Here is a 25101-nt window from a genome sequence, read left to right as displayed (position 1 = left end):
AAACCAATAGACATCCCTTCGTGGTATCGTTGAATGTCCCGTATCCCGGGATATTAGCGGACATCTGGATCTCCCGCAGAAATCCTGTGGATGTCCCGGGAGCACATTCGGATAATCCCGGGATGTCCCGTCGTCCGTTGCGGGCTCAGTTTTGGACATCCCGTGGACGTATTTGTGCTATGTGGGCACGGACACGATGTTGTCCGCCACAAACTTACTTGGCCGGGAATCGAATTAGGAACTCCATGCACGAGAGGTAAGCGTTGTTCATTATAGTTTCGGAAATATTTCACTGCATTAGTAAAACAGAACTGACCAAAATACCAAATATGCAGGGCTACTATAATTGATTCATTCGTTTTTAAAAGGCTACCAAATATTTTCAAAAGTATTACACGTTCACCCATAAGAGGTATGTGAAAATAACCATTGTCGTGTAACCAAAGGGCCACATACAGAACAGTTGCAGATTATGCTGAAAACTTCGTGAGTTTGCGGCTATTTTCATATATTTCCCATATTTGTATGTGTAATACTTTTGAAAATATAGCCTTTTGAAAACGAATAATACTTGTGTTCCTAATTATTGTGTTACTATTACTTGTGTTAATAAAACACACGTATTATTAATATAAATTGCTGTTTTGGTCAGTTTTGTTCTATTAAGGATAGTGTAAAGCCACAAAAAATTTGTTTTTGTGTTAAGAGATGGCGTTGATATCGTCCTATCTTTTCAATGTAAATTAATATGTGCAAGAAATGACTAATAACTTCTACGAATACTGAATTATGTTCTTCGCTGTCAGTCTGTTTGTAGATAATGATTATACGCAATAATTGTCCCGTGCAGATTTTCAAAATATTCACTCGTTCATTGTCCAACTAATTGTTGTAGAGGAATTCAATCCCTCTCCCGTTATTATTTGTTCTGGGACTCTGAAATTCTGGCATTTAGTATAGCGTGATTCAATTTATTGATCCCAAGGTGACAATGTTTCAAGATTTTGTTCTCTCCATTGTTGCTGCTATTGTTGCCACGAGACGAGACATTTCTCGTGTCTCGTCTCGTCTCGTAAATGAGACGAGACACGGGACGAGACAGAGCCATTTTAGACGAGATACGAGACGAGACAGACTACTTGTCCCGTCTCGGCAACGAGACGAGACACGAGACGAAACGGGACGTCTCGTGAAATGTCTCGTCTCGTCTCGTGTCTCGAAAATCAAAACGCTGGCGGGAATGGCGAAGATTAAAATTGCCAGTGGTCATATAGATTGCAAAAGGAAAATCCCCTTTGTGAGAAAACATGTTGAAAAGCCTTCATAGAAAAGTGTCCTCTGTCTATTGAATCAAACAATCGTGATACATGAGGTTCCAGGAATATTATCCTTAATGTCTTGTCCCTAATTCCCCTTGCTGTAAACTGAGGAATTCTCATTTTTTTCATTTCTGGCTGGAATGATGACAATCAAAATCAAAAACAGGGAAGATTTTTACAAGGTCAAGAAACCGAACTACCACCACCATCTATTCAATTTTTAAACTGGGTAAGGTCTACACTCATTACAGGCTGTAGTTGAAAGTTCTGGCTGAGATGGCGGAAGAGAACAGAACAGACTACACTTGTCTTTATTCTCTGGTGGCTTTATTCTTTTTGCTATATGAACCGAAAACGGCAATTGAAGTATGTCATCTTCCAACTAAAATGTTGTCTTCTTTCTCTCTCCCACACACACACACACACATGCACATAAAAACACACTTTTACCATTTTACCAATCGCTCGCTTATTATACAGCAGTCATATTGTAAAATTCACCTCTTTGTTTGGAAGGCGGGCGAAGGACAAAGAAAGCAAAGATATTATCGACGAACCCTTCAAATTGTTTGCTTTCATCAAATTTATGGTACTAACAATAACACTGGAGGTGAAGAGGTTTTACAGGGGGACCTTCGTTTTGTTACGCGGAAATGTTTGATCTGACCAGAGTGCGAAATTGCCTTCTGCTTCCATGTTGAGAGGAGGGTAATACTTCCTTTTCCTAGTGAATAATATTCATTAGGACCTGAATTATCTTCAGAAATGATTTCTTGCAGATTGTAAAGAACATTTGGTATAATATTCATGGAACTCCGTTGAAAGCAGAAAATATCATGAGAATGATAAAAATTCGAACATTGAAGAACATAATTAACAGAAAAGAAATAGGATACCCAAACCATATTTTTAAACCTGCTATAAAATGTATATCCTATATTTTTACTAATTCCTTACTCCCATGAAAGTATCCTGGGGAGGATATTCTCTCCAATTTTTTCACACTGAAATCCTTTTATCCCGTAGTATTTCCCCACTGACACAATACGAAAAAATGAATGCTGTTAAAATCCATAAACATGACCCTTCCAGGACTCAACCCGGGACCTTCAAGCCGATGGTCTATCGCCGCAGACTGCTCGGCTTGGTATGAAGAAGTACGTTGTATGATTGCGAATAGATCACGACAATATAAGAAACTTTAATCCAAAATGGCCGCCCAAAAATCAACTTTTTTTTAACCACTAGCTAATCTGGGTGTACTGTCGCGAGTTTGTTACACAAACGGGGCAACCACCACATAGTAGCACACACACCGCATAAAAATAATTGCAACAAATCTAAACATACTAAAATGGAAAGTAGTTTTTGGATTGGTATGGGTTAACACTGTGAAACCTAAAGGCTGGAATATATGAAATCAAAGTGTACACACATATCTATCTCTCTATTTATCTATATATCTTTCCATCTGTCTCTCTCTCTCTCTCTCTCTCTCTCTCTCTCTCTCTCTCTCTATATATATATATATATATATATATATATATATATATATATATATATATATATATATATATATATACAGACACTATAAAGCAAGTGGGCTGATAGTATACGATAATGTCGGGGATGGTGACACCTTTACATCGAACTTTGCTTGTCGTGTAAACATTATTTGACATTAGTGTCTTCATCTTCGACGTATCTATGAGCAATTTACTGTATATTCGTGTATTGAAACTGGTGAAACAAATTTCAATGTTTCAGAACAACTAACAGCAGAGATATATTATATTGTAAACTATTTGTCCTTGCCTTGTGAGCTTATTTGAATTTACTTTTAAGACCTTTAGGCAACTTTGGCCGAATGAATGATGATGGGAAAATTAGCGGAATGAAGAAAGTGGAAGGATACTAGACAACTTCGAGAAAACGCACACATTCGAAAAATGAAATGAAATCTTTGAGTTTTACGTACTACGATTATGCCGGTTAGGCTAAAGGAGACAGTGATGATGAGTAATGAATGAAATGGCGGAATGAAGAAAGTGGGAGGAAACGGGAGAACCCCGAGAAAACCCACGCACACGGTGTTTGTCCACTACAATGTTCACTTGGTGGGGGCTGGGATCGAACCCGAGACCCCAAGCACCAGAGGTGAACGCTCTACCACTGAGCCATGCGGTCCTCACACACATTCAATGTTTGTCCACCACAAAGCTCACATGGCACTAACCGAGATCGAACCGAGTACCACATACACCAGAGGTGAAAGCTTCACGGTGTAGCTACCGTGACATTTCTTGTCTTGTGTGTTCTGGGTAATACTTGTAACTGAGTTGTATCTTGATTAGCATGGTGCAGCCTGCTACATTTTACTTTCGTTCCCATTGTATGCTGCTATATTTTTTACGAGACAAGACGAGACAAAACGAGACAAGCGAGACGAGACGAGACGAGACGGGACAGAACCTCTCGAGACGAGACACGAGACGGGACAGAACCTCTCGAGACGAGACACGAGACGGGACGAGAACATTTTTTCGAGACGAGACACGAGACGAGACATGCTTTTCACGAGACGGGATGAGACAGCCTGAAGTCTCGTCCCGTCTCGTCTCGTGGCAACACTAGTTGCTGCAGAGCGGTCCAATGCCTCTCCCGTTATCATTTATGTTTTACTGTCTAATGAGTATCTTGCATATCGAATTGTGATGGCACTATTATTGTCCTATTCTTCCTCCAGCTTTTCTTTGTTTTACCTCAATTACCATCACCGTTACTTTTCTTTCTATGCAGTCAGAATCGAACCTGGGTCTCCTTTCATAATGTTTGAATAGCATAAAAAAGTTTGTTGAAATATTCGGGGGAAGGGGGAGTTGAGTTTGATTCCCATTTTGTTCAGATGCAGACTATTCATCAAATGTTACTGCGACCAGGAGTGAATGGTAGTTATTTTTCGTTCATAATGTGTACGATTAAACCATACATATCAATCGTTAAGCTTACTTATCAAAGTTATATTGAAACATGTAGCAAGATTAATTCAAGTTTGCATTACACTTGCAAACTTCAACCACTTAAAGTTTTATATATAGACTATAATAATTTTAATTATTTATTACAAAATAAAAAAAAGAAGTATTGCAGTTATTTCAAATTGCCACCACTCTTATAAGCATAAATTTCTAACTCAGGACACAGAATGATGGGAAATTAATTTAGTTTTTGCACAAAATCTAGTTTCATTTCTTTTCTATTATTATTATTATTATTATTATTATTATTATTATTATTATTATTATTATTATTATTATTATTATTAAATTTATTTTTCTTCTTCGTAGGATGGTATAAAGCGCAAAAGTTTCAAAACAATATTTCAATGCAGCTTGTTCCTTTGTACTCATTTGTAATTTAAAGTTCTGGCAAGAAATTTTATAAATGGTTGATTTAATATTTGACTGAAACTTTTTAAATGGTGATTAATTGCGTATTATTATTTAAAATTATCAGGTAGTATCACGTAGCTTAGTTTAAGCTTTTGAGATTGTAATTTGATTCATTCAGGATTTTCTAGACATGACTAGGTAACTTATCCAAATTTTTTACAAGAAGCACGATAGTTCAATGATAGGAGACTTAGGTCTGGTATGAGATGTTCTTCTTCAGTCACATAGGATATGTGACTTCATGGTAGCTATTTTTCGCGGAGTGTTCTCGTTCTTACCACCCACATTCTTATCCCATCAACTCTTTCGTAATCATTCATGTTCATTAATCACCTGTCTTCTGTGGCCTAACGGACATAATCGTAGGACGTTAAACAGAAGATTTAACTTGATTTCGAACTTCTTAATTATTTTGATTCAGTTTTAATAGGTCGTAATTGTTTGATCCCCACTCTTTGGATTGTAATTACCTAATTATATCATAAATTCTGTCGCAAACATTAGTCAGGCAAGACAATAAAATAATTAAAATAATAAAATAATGAGCTGTGTCTTGCATAATGGAGCTCAGTCTTGTTGGAATATCCGTGGTTTCCCAGCAAACACTATGTTGTTCAAAGATCTCACGACATTCTCCAGGACAATCCATTGGTACTTTTGGGCCCCAGTTTTCATGTCTTGTGGGTAGAAATGAAGTTGTGTCACAGTTTGGGAGGGCATACCCCACTACACCGTCATTGATGATCCCTCTGAACCCGTGGTATTAATTCCTTCGCTTCTACAGGTGTCCTGGCAAGTTTTTTTTTTTTTAATTTTTCCTCCATGGTGAAAAATCTTTTTATTAGTCAAAAGGTTTTCAGGGCCATTGGAGCGGGTCTGATGGTTTTAAGCCTGCAATTCAAGCGATGACCTGGGGTTCGACGATAGGCTCTAATATGAAGATCATTCCTGATTGCTCGCGACATTATTCTGTCGAAATCTGCAGTACTCTGGCCATAAGTTTCTGTTTCCGGAGTGGATTTCAGCGCATGCGTTCTCTCACTGCTTTCACCAATCCTGGTGTCCGTGCTGGCCCTGGACGTTCGGTTCTCGGCAAAACATTCGGCGAACGGAGAAAATTTCACGAAATCTTGCGATGACACGATAAACAAATCGCAACATTATATTCAGTGGATGCAAGAGGTTGAATATGTCCCTCGGGTTTTCTTTACCATACTTGTGCAGGGCAGATTACATCTGTACGTTTAGAGGCTGAAAGTGTTAAGAATTAAGCACAAGCATTGCGTGAATTGGAAAAGGAAAGGAACTGAATTTGTTTGCTGTTCTTTGCTCTTCTTGTTGATGTTAGGCTACGTGATCTGTGGTTTTATATTGGCAGAATAAAAGTATAGAAATGAATCAAAGAATCAATGAATCATCTTTCCGTAACGGTTTATCTAGTTAGAATTTGCTGGCTGTTGTATAGGATAATGGGGATTATTTATAACCGTGTAGATATGGAGCTATTGATATGGATACTTAGTTGTGTTATGATAGGGTTACGGTGCATATCAATGTTTATGCGAAGTCGTTACAACATCAACAAAGAGAACAGGGAGATTCTTGTCCAGATATTGGGAAGAATTACTCTCAAAATGTAAAAAGTAATGTAACCATGTACTTTAGCGTATCATGCAAACGTTGTGTTCCTTTACTTACACCTTTGAAATTGGACTTGATTCCCTTGTGCTCTGAACTCCCCAAATGTGTGCTAGTTATCACAGATCGCTTATAATGATAATGACCAGCAAATATCGTTATCCTATTGTTTTCGTATGGTATCGTTATCGTATTTTCGGAATAATTAACTCTCAAACGTCCATTGACGCAACTGGTGCGTTAAGGATTTAAAGTTCAATAGCTCACTCTTGTCGGCCTTCAGTTGCGTGAAGGTTTTAAAGCTCAATTGCTCAGCCCTCAATTAAGCTGAAAGATAATTTTCCCATCAGTGTGTTCCTAAAGGATGAAGCTATCCGCCGATATGCATTTCATGTATATGGAGGGTACCACGGCGGAGGGGGAGGGTAAAGTTTGTGTTTTTTTGCGTCACGTTTCTTGGGGGCCATACCCCTTAGGGGTACACTCATAAAAATTGGTATGTCAAACAATGTAGTAGTTAACTACATGGTAATACCCTGTATGTGTACTTGTTGCTTATATGCCGAGAGGAGGAAGGTTCAAAATGGACCAATTTTTTGAGTCCCAGTTTTTTAACGTAAATTACGTTTAATTTCAGGACGATTCCATACAAAACAAGATATCTTTTCACTGAATTGGTCAAGAAGCGTTGCCCAAATATTTCCTCGTTGGAATCTGTGTTCCATAAGCTTTCCAACGATGTATAAATCATGACCCTGTGATAATTGGAGGGGTCACCAGGGCCCCCAACCTGAACGTCTACGATTTCGTTCAAATCCCTGGCGGGCGTAGAAAGGTTAAAGATCAGTACGACTGTCCGACTTTAAATCATGGGACCAGTTTCTTTCTCGATATTAGAACAATAATTCTAGTTGACATGCGGTGTTGAACTTAGCGTTAAGTCTGAAATTCGTTTAACGGTATTATCCAAGAATAAAATGCTAATTTATAAAGTTTCCAACTGTGATGCTAGACAGACAAATTCTTCTTCAGTCAGTAGGTAACAGCGGAACAGTATTGATTTCCAGTTTGTATAGAACGCAAAAATCTGTACCTTGAAACATACTCCTAGTATGACTAAACAAATGAACATGCCAACACAAAAGCACTATAAATTTAAAGAGTTCGATGTGCCATACATATATCAGTTTCAGTCTCTCATTCATATGCTAACTACAGTATAGAAACATGTTTCCTGATTGTTTTTCACAAGCGCCATGCATTCTTCTATATATCTCCGAAGTAAGGAGCCTGTTGTGATTTGTGACGACTCGACTTTGCATATATTTCCTTACGTCTTATGTAAATTTATGATAATATGGTGGTAAGTAGTATTAATCCAATTTAATTTTCAACACTTCAGTGAAGGAATTGAATTACTGCAATTCTGCGTATTATTTTTTTAGGTGGAAAAATATTGAGACAATTTTAGAGATGAAATGATAACGCTATTGTGTTATTTGATGGATGATTCAGTTTTAATTTGAGTTTACCTATTATACAATCTCTCTTCTCTTTTTTTAACAAACTTATAATTATAAATAACTATTGGTGAAATACACATTAGAACAGTCGAGCAAAGCGCTTTAGAGAACATGGGTCGTGGATGAATTTATTTTTATCCTTGGCTGACTTCAGTGTCTTAAAAAGAAAATCTCGTGTTTCACCTAAACTTGGAAACGTTTTGCTACAGTTATACTAGAGTAGAAAGTCACGTAGAAATAGAAACAAATTACTTTAATTTTATACGTTCAATGATAGCTTCATTCCCTTAACAATGACTTAATCATATACGAATAACATCTCTTGTTACGCCCTGAGGCTAAAGGAGTGAAATAACAAAATTGAATTGAATGACTATGGAAGAATTGGTGGAGAATACAGAGAAAAACCACGGATCTCATATTATTTACCACAAACTTGCTGGCCTTGGATCGACAAAGGACCGTTTCATCAGAAGTGAGCACTCCATCATTGAATCATCATGCCTCTCTATGGTTTATAAAATAAAACTGTCAGTTGTAAATTAAAGATATTTCGACCGAAATATACTACAATTAAATCTGCAATGTAAAGGGAAGTCAATGAAACTCACAAGACCTTGCCAAAGAAGATCTGGGATATGGAAACCTGTAAGATTGAGAGGGTATAAATATCCTCCCCCCTACGCCTTGGCCAACTAGCTGATTGGGGGCACCAAAAATATCTCCCTGCGCCGGAGCAGCGAAAAGATTTATTACGGCCCTGAGTATGTAATGCAATGCTCGAAATGAATCATATGCTCCAGTTTGACATTTTCCGACACTTCTCCTTTCCATTGATACAGTTACCTTTCATAGAGAAATCGTGAAGTTTTTAATTGGACGGTGCACTTGAAATTTGTATGCAAAATACATAGGCTACCAGCAGTAGAGTTGACATTTCTCGTGTCGAGCACTGGCTACGTAGAGAATGTTTCAAAAACTAGGGGAATGGTAATCTTAAAGAAGTGAAAAGAAACGGAATAACGTTTCTCCTAATTCGAACAATCTTATCTGCGTAAAAGTATTTTTGTAACGGAGAGAAGACCAAAATCACCATTTGTTGTTGAGTTTTGAAACCATTTTATTATTTCAAAACCGAAATTAAATTTCGGTTTGATTTCAAAAACCGAAAATCGATTTCAGTTTTCGAAACCGAAAAGTCAGTTTCTAGTTTGTGAAACTGAAAAACCTGTTTTGGTTTTCGAAACCGAAAATTGTTTTAGATTTTTGAAATCGAAAAACTGGTTTCTGTTTTTAAAAGCAAAAATCGATTTCGGTATTTGAAACGTAAACCGGTTTCGGTTTCCAAAACAAAAGCTGTTGTTTTATTTGAAATCGATAAACCGCTTTCTGTTTTAGATATTCGATTTTCCAAAAAACCAAAAATGTCATGAAATGAACAGTACTATTCCGTACTAAAGGTTCGTAAGGTCGAAAAACGCAAAATCAATGCTAAGTTTTACTTATGATCAAGAACTTGTCGTATCCCCAGTGTACACAGACGAAATACCAGCATGGCAACGACACCCATCGTGAGGAACTGCAAAAAGGCAAAGCGTCAAGTCATATAGCCAAAACACCGGTAATTTCTATCGACATACCCTATGATGCTCATGCTATTCCGTTCGCGGATAATGGACTTCTGAAACGGCAGCTTTCATTACGTCGAGTTCGTGCGGTAAATTATCTTATGAAAGCATTTAAGTAGGAGAAGGATAGTATACCAAGTATAACTGCAACGAAATCTGCTGCAGTGAAAACTGCGATGTCGCGCAATAGTCTATACCGGTAATCATAACATCGAACGTGATCGATGGTGGCGGTATGGATTATCTTAGATATAAGCAACAACTTCAATTTATTCGGATGGAAACGAACCAGTCTCTGTACATAATGGAAGCAAAAATGAAGTACTACTCTTAGATTTCCTTTTGCCAGGTACTTCATAATAAGCGTACTAATTTAGATATGGTTCTTTGCAACCCATAAACTATTAGTGGCTTCTATCGTCAAGAAAAGTGTAAGGAAGTATATATCATTAATTCCAAAATACTGATAAAACATGTAATGCTTAGATATAGATCTATTTTTACTGGTAACTATGCAAAATTATTTATTTATTTATTTATTTTTTTGCTTAGTTATTTTAGAAAATAAACTTGCCTTGTACTGCCTGAGAGTTTGATGGAAAAAATATTATGGTAGCACTACATAGCGCCACCAGCACCTTCAGCGTTGCCATGACTCTATGGATAGGTGGCTACCTCATTCAAAAGGTCCTGTAATGGATAAGAAGATAAATATTACTTAATATTACATCTACTTATTAATACAAGAATAAACAATAAAATACTACTATTTATGCTCGTGTGTACAATAGTTTATGTCACTCAGTGAATGCTTAATGAAGAAAGCATTAATGGAAGTTGGAGATTTCAAGATTGGACGGCAAGTTATTAACAAGGCCAAGTATGCAGATGACAGCTATTATAGCTAAAAACCGAAGAAAAGATACAGGAGGTAATGGACAAAATAGGTGGCACTAGGAAACAATATGGAATGTAAATCAACGTCGAAAAATCGAAAGTCAAGAGAATATCCCGTGGAAACACGCCCTTACCAGTTAGAGTTACAACGATATGTTATATTTTAAATTTGGGCAAAATGTGTGATCTTTTCTATAAAATATGCACTAGCCAACTAGGTTAAAAAGAAGAAGAAAAAGAAACAACATATCTTGTTATGGGTCAATGTATGTTTTGTTGTTTACATTTTACCAAGACGATGTGTTTATATATGTTACTATGGGAACAGAAGCAATGTTAGACATAATGTCAACTACCTTTTAAGGATCATAAAGTTTATAAAAAGAAGGTATACAATAAACGACATTTTGCATTATGTTAATTTAGTTTACTCATTGTGGCTCAATAAGATAATGTAATGTTAGAATCAGGACTAAAACAAATATAACGAAAATAACAGTTACTGAGTAGAACAAAGAGATCTTGAAGAGCTCGATTATTTCAAATATTTTGGAAATATTTTGACGAGAGGCACTTACTACACCAAAGAGATCAGGTTAAGAGTTGCTGCAGCCAAAGAGCATTTATCAAGAAAAGATCACTCCAAACTAGCAGGATTAATATTGGAGTAAGGAAGAAACTGGTCAAATGCTATATGTGGAGTATTGGTCATTACGGAAGTTAAAGAAGAAATATTTAGAAAGCTTCAAAAATTATGTTGGAGGAAGATAAGGAAGGTAAAAATGGACGGAGAGAGTAACAAATGAAGATGTTTTAAAACGGGTAAGAGAGAAAAGGATGCTTGTAGCCAGAATCCTTCGTAGGAAGGCCAATTGGGTTAGACATATATTGCAAAGAAATCGTCTTGTTCATACCACGATAGAGGAAAAGATGAAAGTAAAACGAGGGATAGGAAGGAAAAGAACATAACTGATTAATGATGTGAAAAATAGGCGAAAATATTGGGACTTAAAAGAGGAAGCTGAAGATCAAGGCTCTAACATTAAAAAGAGTAGTACCAGGACATACCAATAGCAGAGTACTTAATAATGTTTATGGTGGTGAAGTAACTTTCAAAACTTACGTCAATGACTGTATTTTGTAGCAAAATACTTCGAGTAAAACTATTATAAATATAAGCTAGTATAAGTATCTAATCTACTATTAGTTAGTGGCTCAACAATAGTCGGACCAACAATCATGTACTTCCTATATCTTTTGTTTCCGGTGGCTTCCATAGAAATGCATTATATATGAAACATTGATAAAAAAAAATATATATTGCATTGAAACATGTGTTCTACTGTTAGTGAAAGAGAAAAAGCGTTTATTTTTTAAAAATCTTTAGTTAACTACATATAAATACATCATTTTATATGTATTTATAAAATTATTAGTAAATGTGTGTTTGTGTAGCTTATAAAAGATCATGTGTTTCTCCTATTCTTAGATTTTATAACAATATTAAAAAGTATGACTATGCATCAAAACATTCAATAATTTATTTTTATTTAATATATTATCTATTTGTGTTGTTTTGTTTTTGATTAATGTATTAATCAATCTATGTCGGCATATAACAATAGTGCTTTAGAATTATAATTCACAGTATTTTCAATTATATGTATAACAAATAATTGAGGAGGTTAGCGCAACAGTCGTCTAACCCACATTTTTAAAATTGGAGGAAAATCATGTTAAACACATATGGTTCTTTGTACAATATACCAAAAGCAAGCACAAGTGGTTGAATGTGTCATACAGTGTGCATACATATATTGTACAAAAAAAAAAAAAAAAACACATGTGCTTAAGTTTAACTTGATTTTTCTCCATTTTTAAAATTGTGGGTTCGCTAACCCCCTCAATTTCATCTGAAGACAAAGCAATTTTGTTAAAAGATTTTTTTAATCGGTTGAATTGTAAACAGATAATTTGTTACCAAGAATCACAGGAAGATGAAATCAATATGGAAATATTCTTTGATTTTTTTTTTACAATAAACTAATTCGTTTAGAAATTTTTATATACTATGCATATCAAATTATTCTACTTTTTAAAAACAAATTCTTAGCTTTATATGCGTATTTACGCGGAGTATCTCATTGTAGAAACTTTGTTCCATGACCATACAAAACTCTACAATCGTAACAATATATTTGTATTTCAAGCTTATGTCTTTCTGCGCCGTATAAGATGTAAATCTATCCGTTACGACTCTGAAACTTATTAAATAAATAAATAACACTTTATGACCAGAGCAATACATTTATTTTTAAAAACTAAAATAAATTAAAGATTGAATGTCTGAGAAATAGAACGTTAAGTTCTTGAAACTGTAACATTTGATTTTAGTTTTGATTAGGAAGTGTATTGTTCTGATCAGAAAGTGTTCGTTAAAGGTGTAAATATTCTCTGTATTGGAACACTTTATTTTTGTATCTATACGTGTTTTTGCTTGTATGATCAGGTATGAGAGTAGTTTCTGAAATTACAGAAAATTAAAGAATAATTTCAAAATGTGAAGTTCATAGCGATGTAGTATTTAAAATGTGTGTCATTTGATCTGTCCACTAGCTGAGCCTGCGATCTCTACATAGCGCATCATTCACATATAAGCCATTTAGAGGGGGCAGGAAGGGGCATTTGCCCCCCCCCCTGAGTTTGAGATTTATATAGATTTTATCAATAGAATAGTAGTAAGTCAGTAAAAAACGCGAAATTTTACATATATCAAGGTGTCTTGCTCCCCCAAGCCACATCTGAAATGACACTACTGATATAAGCATGAATCTCCTTGTCATTCCTCACATCTCTATATGTCCCTTTACAGATATAAGTGAAGGACCTCTTGATAAAAATCGGCAAGGGGTATCATAAAGGAAAGATCTTTTCGATTACTGTTTTCATTATCTCGCACCATTTGCGTGATTTGACAATACTTCCGGTTGGAGTTCCTACTTCTTGCATGCAGTATATAATAAGCAAATGCATTATACACACAATTAATTATAATGTCAGTGATATGTGGTTGTCATTGGGCAAAATACTTCAACAAATAAAAATTCATCTTAGACTGGAGAGATGGTTGTTCTTCGTTTTCCATTATTATTTAGCCATGAAACAAACGTCTGAGAGATATGCTAACCCCATATACAAATGTGTCGTGTTGGAATGTATAACTCCTAGGGTATGATGCTTCACTTTTAAAAATTTCAATACTTAAGTGTATCCCTAAAAATGTAATAAAGAAATGGCCATTTTTAAATATTCAATTAGAGTTGAATAATCTACACAAAATTTGCAATCGTTCAGTGAAAATGGCATCTTTCTAGAGCTTGTAGTTCCCGAGATATCATTGTCAAAAGAATTAACCACAAATATATAAACTTTTCTTGATCACAAACATGTAAACGTAGCATTTTAATATAGAGATCATATGACGTAAGGACCCTCGAATTGTACGGCTATAAATAGTCTATCCGTCTTTAATAATTACTATCCCTTCTTTGGAAGAATATGTTCTTTTTAATGCTTGTTCTTGCTTGCTTATTATAAGGTAAAATAAGCAATATCTCACTGATGTATGATTACAGTTCGTTCTTGATTTTAGTGCTTGTTTTTCTGTATAAAATTATAAGATAAGCGAAGTCTCACTTTCTATTATTAAAATGTATTCTTATTTTTAATGATTGTTCTTCACTTCAAATTTATAAGATAAGCAATATCTCACTGATCTATGATTATCACATTATCAGAATCTGATATTTCTGATAGCAAAAACACATATCTCACGGTTATAAACGATATCTCAGTCTTTAAAGATTACTATCCGTTCTTTGAAAGAATATGTTCTTTTTAATGCTTACTCTTGGGTTCTTGCGTGCTTATTATAAAATAAGTAATATCTCACTGAAGTGTAATTACAATTCGTTATTGAATTTAGTACTTGTTTTTCTACTCAAAATTATAAAATAAGCAAAATCTCACTTATGTGTTATTACAATTCATTCTTATTTTTAATGCTTGTTCCTGTGTTCGAAATTATATCTCACTGGTCTATGATTGTCATATTATCATGATCTGATATTTGTGATAGCAATACTCGTATCTCACGGCTATAAACAATATCTCAGTCTTTAAAGATTACTCAATATCTCAGTCTTGGAAGAATATGTTCTCTTTTATGTTTACTCTTGCGTTCCCATGTGCTTATTATAAAATAACTAGTATCTCACAGAGGTATAATTACAATTTGTTCTTGATTTCAGTGATTTTTTCTACTCAAAGATATAAAATAAGCAAAATCTCACTTATCTATTATTACAATTCATTCTATTTTTAATGTTTGTTCATTTGTTCAAAATTATAAGATAAGCAATATCTCACTGATCTATCATTATCAGATTATCAGAATCTGATATCTCTGATAGCAATACTCCAATACTCGTATCTCGCGTCTGTAAACAATATCTCAGTCTTAGATTACTATCCATTCTTTGGAAGAATGTGTTCTTTTTAATGCTTACTCTTGGGTTCTTGCGTGCTGATTATAAAATAAGCAATATCTCACTGATGTCTCACTGATATCTCACTCACTATGATTACAGTTCATTATTGATTTTAGTGTTTGTTTTTGTTCAAAATCATAAACAAAGTCATCTATTTTTGAGTACAACTTATTCTTTTTAATGCTTGTTCTTCTGTTCAAAAATATAAGAGAAGCAATATTTCACTTATCTCTGGTTACAATCCGTCCCTTTTCCTTAGTTCTTCCTTGTATTCAAATATCTGTATATTAATCGCCGAAACAGTGAGATTATTGCCGTGAACTCTTATAGAAGCAAATTCTTTTTGCAAAGACATTTAGCATTAAATTCAATAATCATTTTTCCGGTACAGAAGTGGATAGCCTACAGAGTGGATAGCCTACAGATACTGGTCATATAAAACTACCGACTTCGTCCTGTTGCATTTTGCAAAATAACTGCGTGTCACGTATTAAATTACTTTCATGTGATATTCGTAAATGCGTTTTTCATTTCTTTTCTGAATTTCTTTTTATTACTTAGATTTTGTGAATAGTTTTATACATTGTAATTGTTACCATTCCAGTTTAATATCAATAAAGCTTCGTATTATGATTAGTAAGTTTATGATTCGCTTATTTGTTAATGTATATTACTTATTTATTTACTGTGTAAAGATCGATTCCATTCCAGGTAGAATTGAGTACTACGGCATTTGATGAAGGATTCTTTAGAGACATGGAAGCTTCGCAGATATAGGATAAACGATGTATCACTGATCTATGATTATAATCCGTTCTGCTTGTTCTTTCTGTTAAAAAATAGCAGCGAAGTAACGAGGCTAGTTGTCGCCCGGGGCAAGAACTCGCCTTAGCGCCCCCCTGACCAATCAAACCAAATCGGTTACCTTAAATATTTGCCCAATTTTGCGCCCTCCCAATCGGCGACCGGGGCACAAGCCTCGTTTACCCCACCCTAGTTACAACACTGAAAAATAGACCCTATAAGAAAAACGATTTCTCACTGAAGTTCTGTAACAATATATTTTTGTTTACAATATATGTTCTTCCGTTCTATAGCCCTACTAGTGATGAATTATGTTCTGGATCAAGAGAGTTAACCCTAGCATGGCAAGCATGTTAAGAGAAGCACTATTGGCAAGCATTAGTAAATATTACGATTATATTATAAAGTTAAATTTGGGTAAGGTTATGAAAAAGGAACTAAATATTTTATACATATTCTGAAATAGCTCTGTATGTTTGGGAATAGCGCTTAAAGATATGATAGATATTGGTGTAACTATCAATAAAATATATAGAAATATCAATAAAATAAACTTCTAATTTTCTTTAGCAGTTTACACTTTTGGACTGAATATCTGTCGTTTATAGTTTTTCTTTTTGGTTTTAACTACGGAATCCTAGAACTAAACACTTCATTTTATATTATTTTCTAAGTACACGACTGACATGAAACCCAAATTTTGATAGTTTTCTGCGTTTATTATTATTATTATTATTATTATTATTATTATTATTATTATTATTATTATTATTATTATTATTATTATTATTATTTAAAAAAACGAATCTTAAAAGACCTCTGGAGCTCTGCTTAACAAGGGTTCACACAGGAAATTTCAACTTACAATGAAGCAAATTGAACTATTGTTGTAGGCTTCCGTTACAAATCCTGTACGCTGGGGAATGCCACGTGCTTCATGTAATTGCTTTGGCTAATTGCGTGTGTATGTAAGTGTAAGTGTAGCTCTTAGCAGTTGTCCTTTCTATGTTCAATTGATTTGTAGACAATGTGTTCAATGCAACAGATGCTATCTGAGCATTCACTGTAACGGACCTCTCTGATTAGCAGTCATTCCATCGCTACAAAGGCAATTTATCTCCATCAATTTATTGTTCACACTTCATGCTGCATTGTTAATACACAATTGAACCGTTACGCTGTTCTATTGAAGACGTTATGCAGCTGAAAAATGATCCGACGTGAATTCATGTAATAACAATTTCAGGCACTTCTTCGGTTTTCAACTTACACATACTTTTTCAAACTTCTCTTCCCTCGTTTCCGCCATGCTTCTGATACAGAGTTCAGTATATTGAGGATTTGTTCACCTCATGTGTTACCCTGGCACACTGTATTGAAAAGAGGTTAGTGCAATGAGTTCTAAATTACTCCTCATTGATTTCTGTGTCTTTGTAGCTATGCGAAATACGACACCACAAATTTCAACTTTGTTGTCGAAATACTATAATTGTTTGTTTCTATATCTTTGATATTTTGCTGTAAGCATTACTATCTATTACTACCAAACACACGCTGATGAATACATGATCAATTACCTATCTTCCGCTCGAAACATTGCATTGCGAAACAGGTCACTTATAGTTTTGAGAAGAAGCTTGTCAAGTTGGTGGGGGTCATGACGTCATCTGTTCTGGCCTTCATGAGTACAACGCAGAAGGCTTATTTTATTCTCTAGCAAATGCTGTCTAAAAGAATTTATATGATCCAGCACCACTAATTTATGCCGTCGACATGACCATCAGATAAAGTACACGTGTTATAGCTTCTTGTGTACACCATTTAGTAGTTTTCAAGTGATTTTGCTATCTCTGTGTTAACACAGGGCCGGTCCAAAGGGGCCTAAACTTTTGAAAATGGGATTTTTCAAAAAATCCTCATTTTTCGCGAATTTCCCTTTTCGGATATAAATGCGAATGGTGCCATTTAGAATGTTGTTTTATTCTGAAGAAAATGAGATATCAACCATGATCCTAGGGTAAATAGTGATGCAGTAGCTGCTTGACTGAAAGAAAAAAAATACCTTTAAAATCCCAAAAGGTTTAAACAATGCTGGTTTTGCTGTAATGCGATTTTTATTATTAGGCGTATTTAAGAATTGACAATTGGCTTGTAATTTTAAATAAATAACTAAATAAAAGCAATATATAGCATGAGATTGGAATATTGTTTGAGTTGAATAATAGCTTTACGATCATATTAACTAATTGAAGAATGTGAACATGGTAGTAACGGTGGCAATAGCCAAATGGTTTCGGGCGTTCGGCTTCGGATCATGAGGCACAATCCATTCAGGGTTCTAGTCCCTCTGAAGAATACGATCGGAGTTTTAACTGTCTTCCATATTTATGTCCCCTGTCATTATCATGTTGGATTACGGAGAATAAAAGAAAAGATGGTCATGGAGAAAAGTATCTTGGTTGGGACGATTTAAAAATAGAAGTGACAGAGGGTTCATCTCTGGTGCAAGGATCCATGGTTTAATCTGATTCCATGTGAGGATATGGTGGACAACATCGTGTCCATGAGTTTTCTCGGGATTTTCCTGTTTCCTCTCACATTCACATTCCATCAATTTGTTTTCATATATATAACATCTCTATATCTCTATATCTATCCATCTATATATATAACAGGTGTTCTAAAAATGGTACCCACGGACCGCAGATCATTATTCTACAAGTCAAAATAAAGCAAAACTCCTTCAGCCGCTATGGAGAATTAAAATTTCACTATGTGGCAACACCGCATGTTAACTTGGAACCATTAGTATTGCTCTACAAATCTATCAAACAGTTACATCGATTATTAAGGTAATAAGTGGTGCTAGTGTCAACGTCTATTGACTTTAGCTGTCATCTGACAAGAATAGAAGTAATTATTTGATTGGTTGGTAGGTCTAATATATGGTTCTTTATGTGCGACGTTGCCACATAATGCAACTCGTGTCTCCAGACGAGGACCAAAATATATTGGTTTATTTTGACTTGTAGAATAGTGCTCTGTGCCATTTTAAAACAGCCGATATATTCCATCAGGCCTTGTTTCCGTATTGTCAAACTAATCAGAACAACTCACTGAGCAAGAAAACATATAAAATAGGATAAACAAAAAGATGGAAAAAAGGAAAAAGCAGGACAAGGATGACGTAAGATTGGAAAGGGACAATAACGCAATATATAAGCATCAGAAAGAGACAAACCACAGGCTAGAATGGTAAGAAGCAGAGGTCATAGAAGCAAAGAACAGGACTTTGGTGAGAAAATGAAAAGAAGCCAGGAATATCAAAAAGGCAGAAGACAAGGCGATGAATTGCAGTGGGGGATTTGCGATAAATAAAGAATGGAAGTGAATTTTACTTTAAAAAAGAAGAAAAGAAAGGAAGAAGAAAGAAAGAGAATAAATAAATAAGGGAACATAAAGAAGGATAATTAAAGGACAAGAATGTTTTCAGCAAAAAGGTGTTTTTATTTGGATAAGTGTGCAGCTGAAGAGGTGAAAGAGAAAAAACACAAGTGTTACTTTTTAATTAAAGGGCGGAACCTAATTAAAAGTTGCTCTCCGGAAGGTATATAAGAGATTACCAACTCCTAAGAAGCTAGAAATAGTGGAAGTTTGATGAAGATACAGTTAGTGTGTTAGAACTGTTACATATTTATGTCTTATATGTTTTTATCACATAGCCTTGCTCAGTGAGTTGTTTGATGTATATACCGGGTATATATATAGCTTTTATACATTTAAAAGGAATTTGTGTATTATTTATTGTTTAGTTCATTATCCTTGTTCATTATCCCATTTTTAAAACTTGTTAATTATCCTAAATTTTTGTGATGTACAAATTCAATTTAAATCCATTACGTCCCGGTTTTGCATAGCGTGGACGTTTATTCTGGAACCAATTAATCGCATTATGCAAGGTCTTCCCGTGCTTTCTTGTATGTTAAATTGCAATTTGATACAACATATCCTAAGTAGTCTTATATGCAGGTGTCAAGTCTGTGAAGATCATACCAGGCCTGTAACTAGGAGGTGTCCAGGCGGGTCTAACCTCAGAATTTTTTGTTAGGAGGAGTCCAGACTTTTGGGGGGAGGGGATAAGTCCAATACTACAACCACTATGTCTATATAGTATTGAACGGGTATTATTCTGTATCTGGAAAGACGGTAAGTAATTGTAAAACACTTCCACCTATATTTTCAGGGGAAAAAAGATAGAAATATTTGGTCTAGGAATTAATTCGTGCGGGTGGACAAGAGATGGCGCAACGAACGGAGCGTCCCACAGTTCCGTGTATCCACACATGTGTTGCAAACCCCTGTCATCGCGTATCGTTCGTAGTATAGGGCAGTGGATTAAAGCGTCAACAACACTAGTTTGTAGTTAAGTGAACATGGCGCAATTTGTGCCTGATAAAGTGTTTTTGCGGGGTGTCCTGCTGCATTACTTTAACATGCAGAAAAGTGCGACTGAAAGTCATCGTATTTTGGTGGAAGTGTATGGTGACCATGCTCTAGCTGAGCGAACGTGTCAGAAGTGGTTTGCACGGTTTAGAAGTTGTGATTTCGGCTTGGCAGACCAAGAGCGAGCTGGACAGCCAAAAAAATTTCAAGACGAAGAATTGACAGCATTGCTCGAGCAGGATTCGTGTCAAACGCAGGAACAACTTGCAGCAGCATTAGGCGTTGATCAAACAACAGTCTCCAAACGCTTGAAAGCCATGGGAATGATTCAAAAGATGTCACATTGGGTTCCACATGAATTGAAAGACAGAGACGTTGAAAGACGAAAAACCATTTGCGAATTGCTGCTTCAACGACAGAGCAGAAAGGGGTTTCTGCATCGAATTATTACGGGTGATGAGAAGTGGATCCATTACAAGAACCCTAAACGAAAAAAGGCCTGGGTGAAACCAGGTGAACCAGGTCCATCACAACCAAAACGAGATATTCACTGTGCAAATGTTATGCTGTGCATATGGTGGGATATGAAAGGTGTGGTGTACTATGAGCTGCTGCAACCGGGTGAAACTATGAATGGAGAACGTTATCGACGACAATTAATGCGTTTGAAGCAAGCTCTGGCCAGAACACGACCAGAATGGGAGAACAGACATGATAAACTTATTGTTCAACATGATAACGCTCGCCCACATGTCGCAAAACCGGTCAAAACCTATTTAGAAAATGTCGGATGGGAAGTTTTAACCCACCCGCCGTATTCACCAGACGTTGCTCCTTCGGACTACTACTTGTTCGATTGCATGAACAACGATTTGATTGGACAGCGGTTTACTTCTTCAGAAGATATCGAAACATGGGTCTCTGACTGGATCGCTTCCAAGGATGAGGACTTCTTTCGCCACGGAATCCGTACATTGCCTGACAGATGGGCGAAAGTGGTGGCTAGCGATGGACAATGTTTTTCTTAAGGTATTTATGTATTTTGTGTTTGTACTACAGCTTCAATGTGTGCGTACCAACCGCACGAATTAATTCCTAGACCAAATAGATTGTTCTTTTTAAAGAGAAAGAGTACAGATGAAGTATAAGATCAAATTTTCATGCTACATCAATCATTTCCGTGTTAAACAAGGATAGTTTTATTGAGAAAGTGTACAAATGTATGCTGAGTTAGGAAGTTTTGGAGTGTCCGGATCCGGTGAAACCTCCCAAAGGGTACGCCCCTGATCTAAGGCGATTCACCCGTGTGACCACCCCCAGCTTGCGCTGAAACTTCCAGTTGTTAGTTTACACATGTTCGAAAAAAAAAAAAAGCAATCAAGACTGTGAGATAAACTGAAGTTAGCTCCCAAAAGTATCCTTGTCTGCTCCTTCCCTTCCTTCCATCTTAAGTGTTCTAGCTACAGATTTGGATCTTTTTTTTTTTTTTTTTTTTTTTTTTATACAGTTTTCATATTTCTTGGAATCTTTTGCAGCATATATAAAATATCCAATATTGTACTTGTAAAATAAAAATTTTGCACACAAATTTTGTAAATTGGAACACAATCAAGAACAAAGATCTATGTTACATGACACACTATTAAACATTCAACTTTTGTTCATAATTAGCTACATCACAATTGTACTACGGGCAAGTGAAGCCTGTGTGAACAGGAAATTTCTTGCCATTTTAATCACGTATTTTGATGCGGTAAATTAAAGATTGATTCAAGAAGTGTTAGAATCAATGAGTCATGAACGGAAGTGAACGTTCTTTAAACAATTTAGCTGAAATAAATCCTAGTATTTTTTTTAAAATGTAAAGTGACACTCAAGTAATAAATTACTTGTATCACCGACGAGAATCCAGTCTGTTTGAGAATGAGAAGACACTCTGCTGGGAATCTTCCTGCTGGTGTGCAGAGTAACGTCCTCAAGTAACAACAACATTCTAAACAGCATTATGGTATTTTATTCCAGCTTACTTTTACTTTCATCTGTGTGTGTATATATACTTGCAATAAACATTAACTTTTGACTGCTAACAGAATAACGTCGAGTACGATGACCAAACAAGTACTTTATCCTTCTGTTACTGCTGCCGTTCCTGTTGTATGTCGTAACAAGTTATGTATGGTTCAGTGCAATGTCACCTGTATTGAGAAAGATAAGAGAAAAATACCTTGCATACATACATAGCTACTTGATTTTCCGGAAGTACACTAGATGGCACTGAACTCGTTACCGGTGGTCAGTTTAATTTTATTCTTTAGGGAAATTTGCGATCGTGTTTTCCATAGTTATAAAACACTTAGTGATGCTAGAAGAAGACATTTTTTTCCTGCTCTTTCTCCAAAGAATTATTATTACTATTTTTTCGTTTTAGAAAACCTGTTTGAGCATGAAGGAATGCCCGTGCTAAGAACTTGCAAAACATATCCTGTATTAAGTTTTATTTGGCTATTAAAAATATTTAAAAAGGTAAATTTTAACTAATTTTACGTGAAGAGGAGCTTTGCGAGTAACAAAAGGCAACACTGAAACGAAAAATTAACCTGGCAACTTTTGATCTTATCTATGGTCTCATTGTAAGAATTTGTGACAATTAAGGAAACAAGTTTTAGTATAAGTGAGTAAAGTGTTCAGGTCATTTCCTTGCAATAAAACGAATGTAGAGAAATGTAATTTAAAAGAAAACTAAACACGTGTAAAGGTTAAATCTCAGTTCAAATGTTAAACAATGTTTGTAAGATGCTGCTAAAGTAGAATTTCAAATAAGAAAAAAAAAATATGAAGTTGTGTCTTCACATAGTTTCATAAATTTGAAAGGTACTCTGATTTTAAGCTTTGAGGAAATCGAATTATTGTTCAATTAAGATTGTTAATAAAAACTGTATAAAATATGCTTAAATTTGTGCTAATTGAGGTAACCTGTTGTAATGCGCCGCTATGATATAGCTGAATCGTCGCTTTACACGATGCTTGGAAGATGATGAGAGGGATACCGGTCTTCATAGGATGATCTTAAAATTAAGATCTAATAGGGAAATTAAAACTTTTTCGAATCGAAATTAGGACCTAATAAACGAACTATTAACAAGAAGAAAAGTGAAATAGTTAATAAAATATGGAGAAGAATAATTGATGGAATATTTTGTGATTTCGATTGGTAGTATAGACTAGTAAACAAACTCCATGGTTCTGGATAATCACAATAACATTTAGAACACAGTTCTGACCAGAATAAAATTAATTATATTAATAACCATACGTTTTTTGTTACAGTTTCAAGGACCTAATGTCCTCTTCATCAGACATTTAGAAAAGACAGATGACAACAAATCTTATATCTTCCTCAGCCGTTAGTTATATAAATGAATATGCTAACTAACTTCTGAGGAAGATATAAGATTTGCTGTCGTCTGTCTTTTCTAAATGTCTGATGAAGAGGTCGTTAGGTCCTTGAAACTGTAACAAAAAAACGTATAGTTATTAATATAATTCATTTTGTTCTGGTCAGAGCTGTGTTTTAAATGTTAAGTATAGATTAGATACATGCATCTGTAAATAAGTAAAACTTCCGATCAAATATCTTGTGCTAAAACTCAACTGTATGTGTATTTATGTTCGTATTTAAAATTTACTAAAATCAGATGTGAATTGAAAATATCAAGAAAAGGATTTTAAGTTTTGTTTCGATTAGGCATACATAATGTGCATATTAATTAAGTAATTGAGATTAGATCGAGCTGTCGTAATTATGGCAATATTTTGTCTATGATATGCAGTTTAAAGAAAATAGTGAGCAATAATTAATTAATGATTTGATTATGACTATACTGAACATTTAATTCTAGTTTCTTTAAAAGCAGCCCTCAACGGAAACTAATATCAATATTATGATTATATATGAATGATTTCAAGACAATAAATGTAACCTACGATTAATGAGCTATTATGAATATATGAAGATAATAACATGTAATTTTATTAATGGCTGTTTAAGAGTTTTTAGAATTGATCTCGATTAAATGTCATATAAATATTGATATGTTGTTCTTTAGTTATTAGTACTGCATAATCTAGTTGATATCTCATATAATTTCATGCGCAACATACTCATCTTTTCTGTATGTCTGTCACGAAGATATAGTTATGTACTTTACTATGGGAATTTCTGCATCCATACACCGACCCTCATGTATGTTAAATCCAATAACCTATAATAATGTAATACTTTTAACTGTGAGAGATACAGAAAAGTGGAGTATTACACTTACTTCATTTTTCAAGCCGAATCAAGCCGTAAGAAGCTCAGGCTCCATATTATATGATACAAAGTTTGACGATAATAAAAGCTAGTGCTGACGCTGGCACTGTGTAACTTCTAAATGAAGTGAATTCTTTCATTTTCACATCTCACGGTTATTTCGTATAGGGTAAAGAAGACAGTGATGATGAGAATTAATGAAATGAAGAAAGTGGGAGGAAACAGGGCCATTCAGGGAAAATCAGGCACATGGCTGTAACTTCTAACGACAGAAAAATTTTTATCATATGAAATTAATGCTCTAACACTCTTCTTTTGTAGAACATATAAAGATTTGACCAAAAAAAAAATACTCTAGTTTCCGTTGTCATGGATTCTTACTTCGAGAAAGAGCGAATATTAAGTTTTGCAGTGAATTAGGGAAATCAGCAACAACGAGTTACGAGATGATTAGAACAGTACTTGTTTGACATGAAGACGTTTCTGATGATCCTATAAGTTGACTTTTATCTACCAGGCTTTCAGAGGATAATGT

General features: G+C 35.0%; 1 long non-coding RNA gene across 1 annotated transcript in view; it reads right to left on the bottom strand.

Annotated features, from left to right (window-relative positions):
• Positions 1-10134: 10134 nt before the first annotated feature.
• Positions 10135-25101, bottom strand: part of LOC145664714 (uncharacterized) — a 143448-nt gene continuing 128481 nt past the window's right edge. Inside the window, exon 3 of the long non-coding RNA XR_014127511.1 lies at positions 10135-10250. This is a non-coding gene — a long non-coding RNA (uncharacterized LOC145664714). The remainder of the gene's footprint in view (positions 10251-25101) is intronic.

Source organism: Thermobia domestica, chromosome 11 (genome assembly GCF_964235325.1).
Source record: "Thermobia domestica chromosome 11, izTheDome1.hap1.1, whole genome shotgun sequence".
NCBI classification, from domain to species: domain Eukaryota; kingdom Metazoa; phylum Arthropoda; class Insecta; order Zygentoma; family Lepismatidae; genus Thermobia; species Thermobia domestica.
Note: the sequence above shows the minus strand (reverse complement) of the source record. Positions and strands in the feature narration are given on the sequence as shown.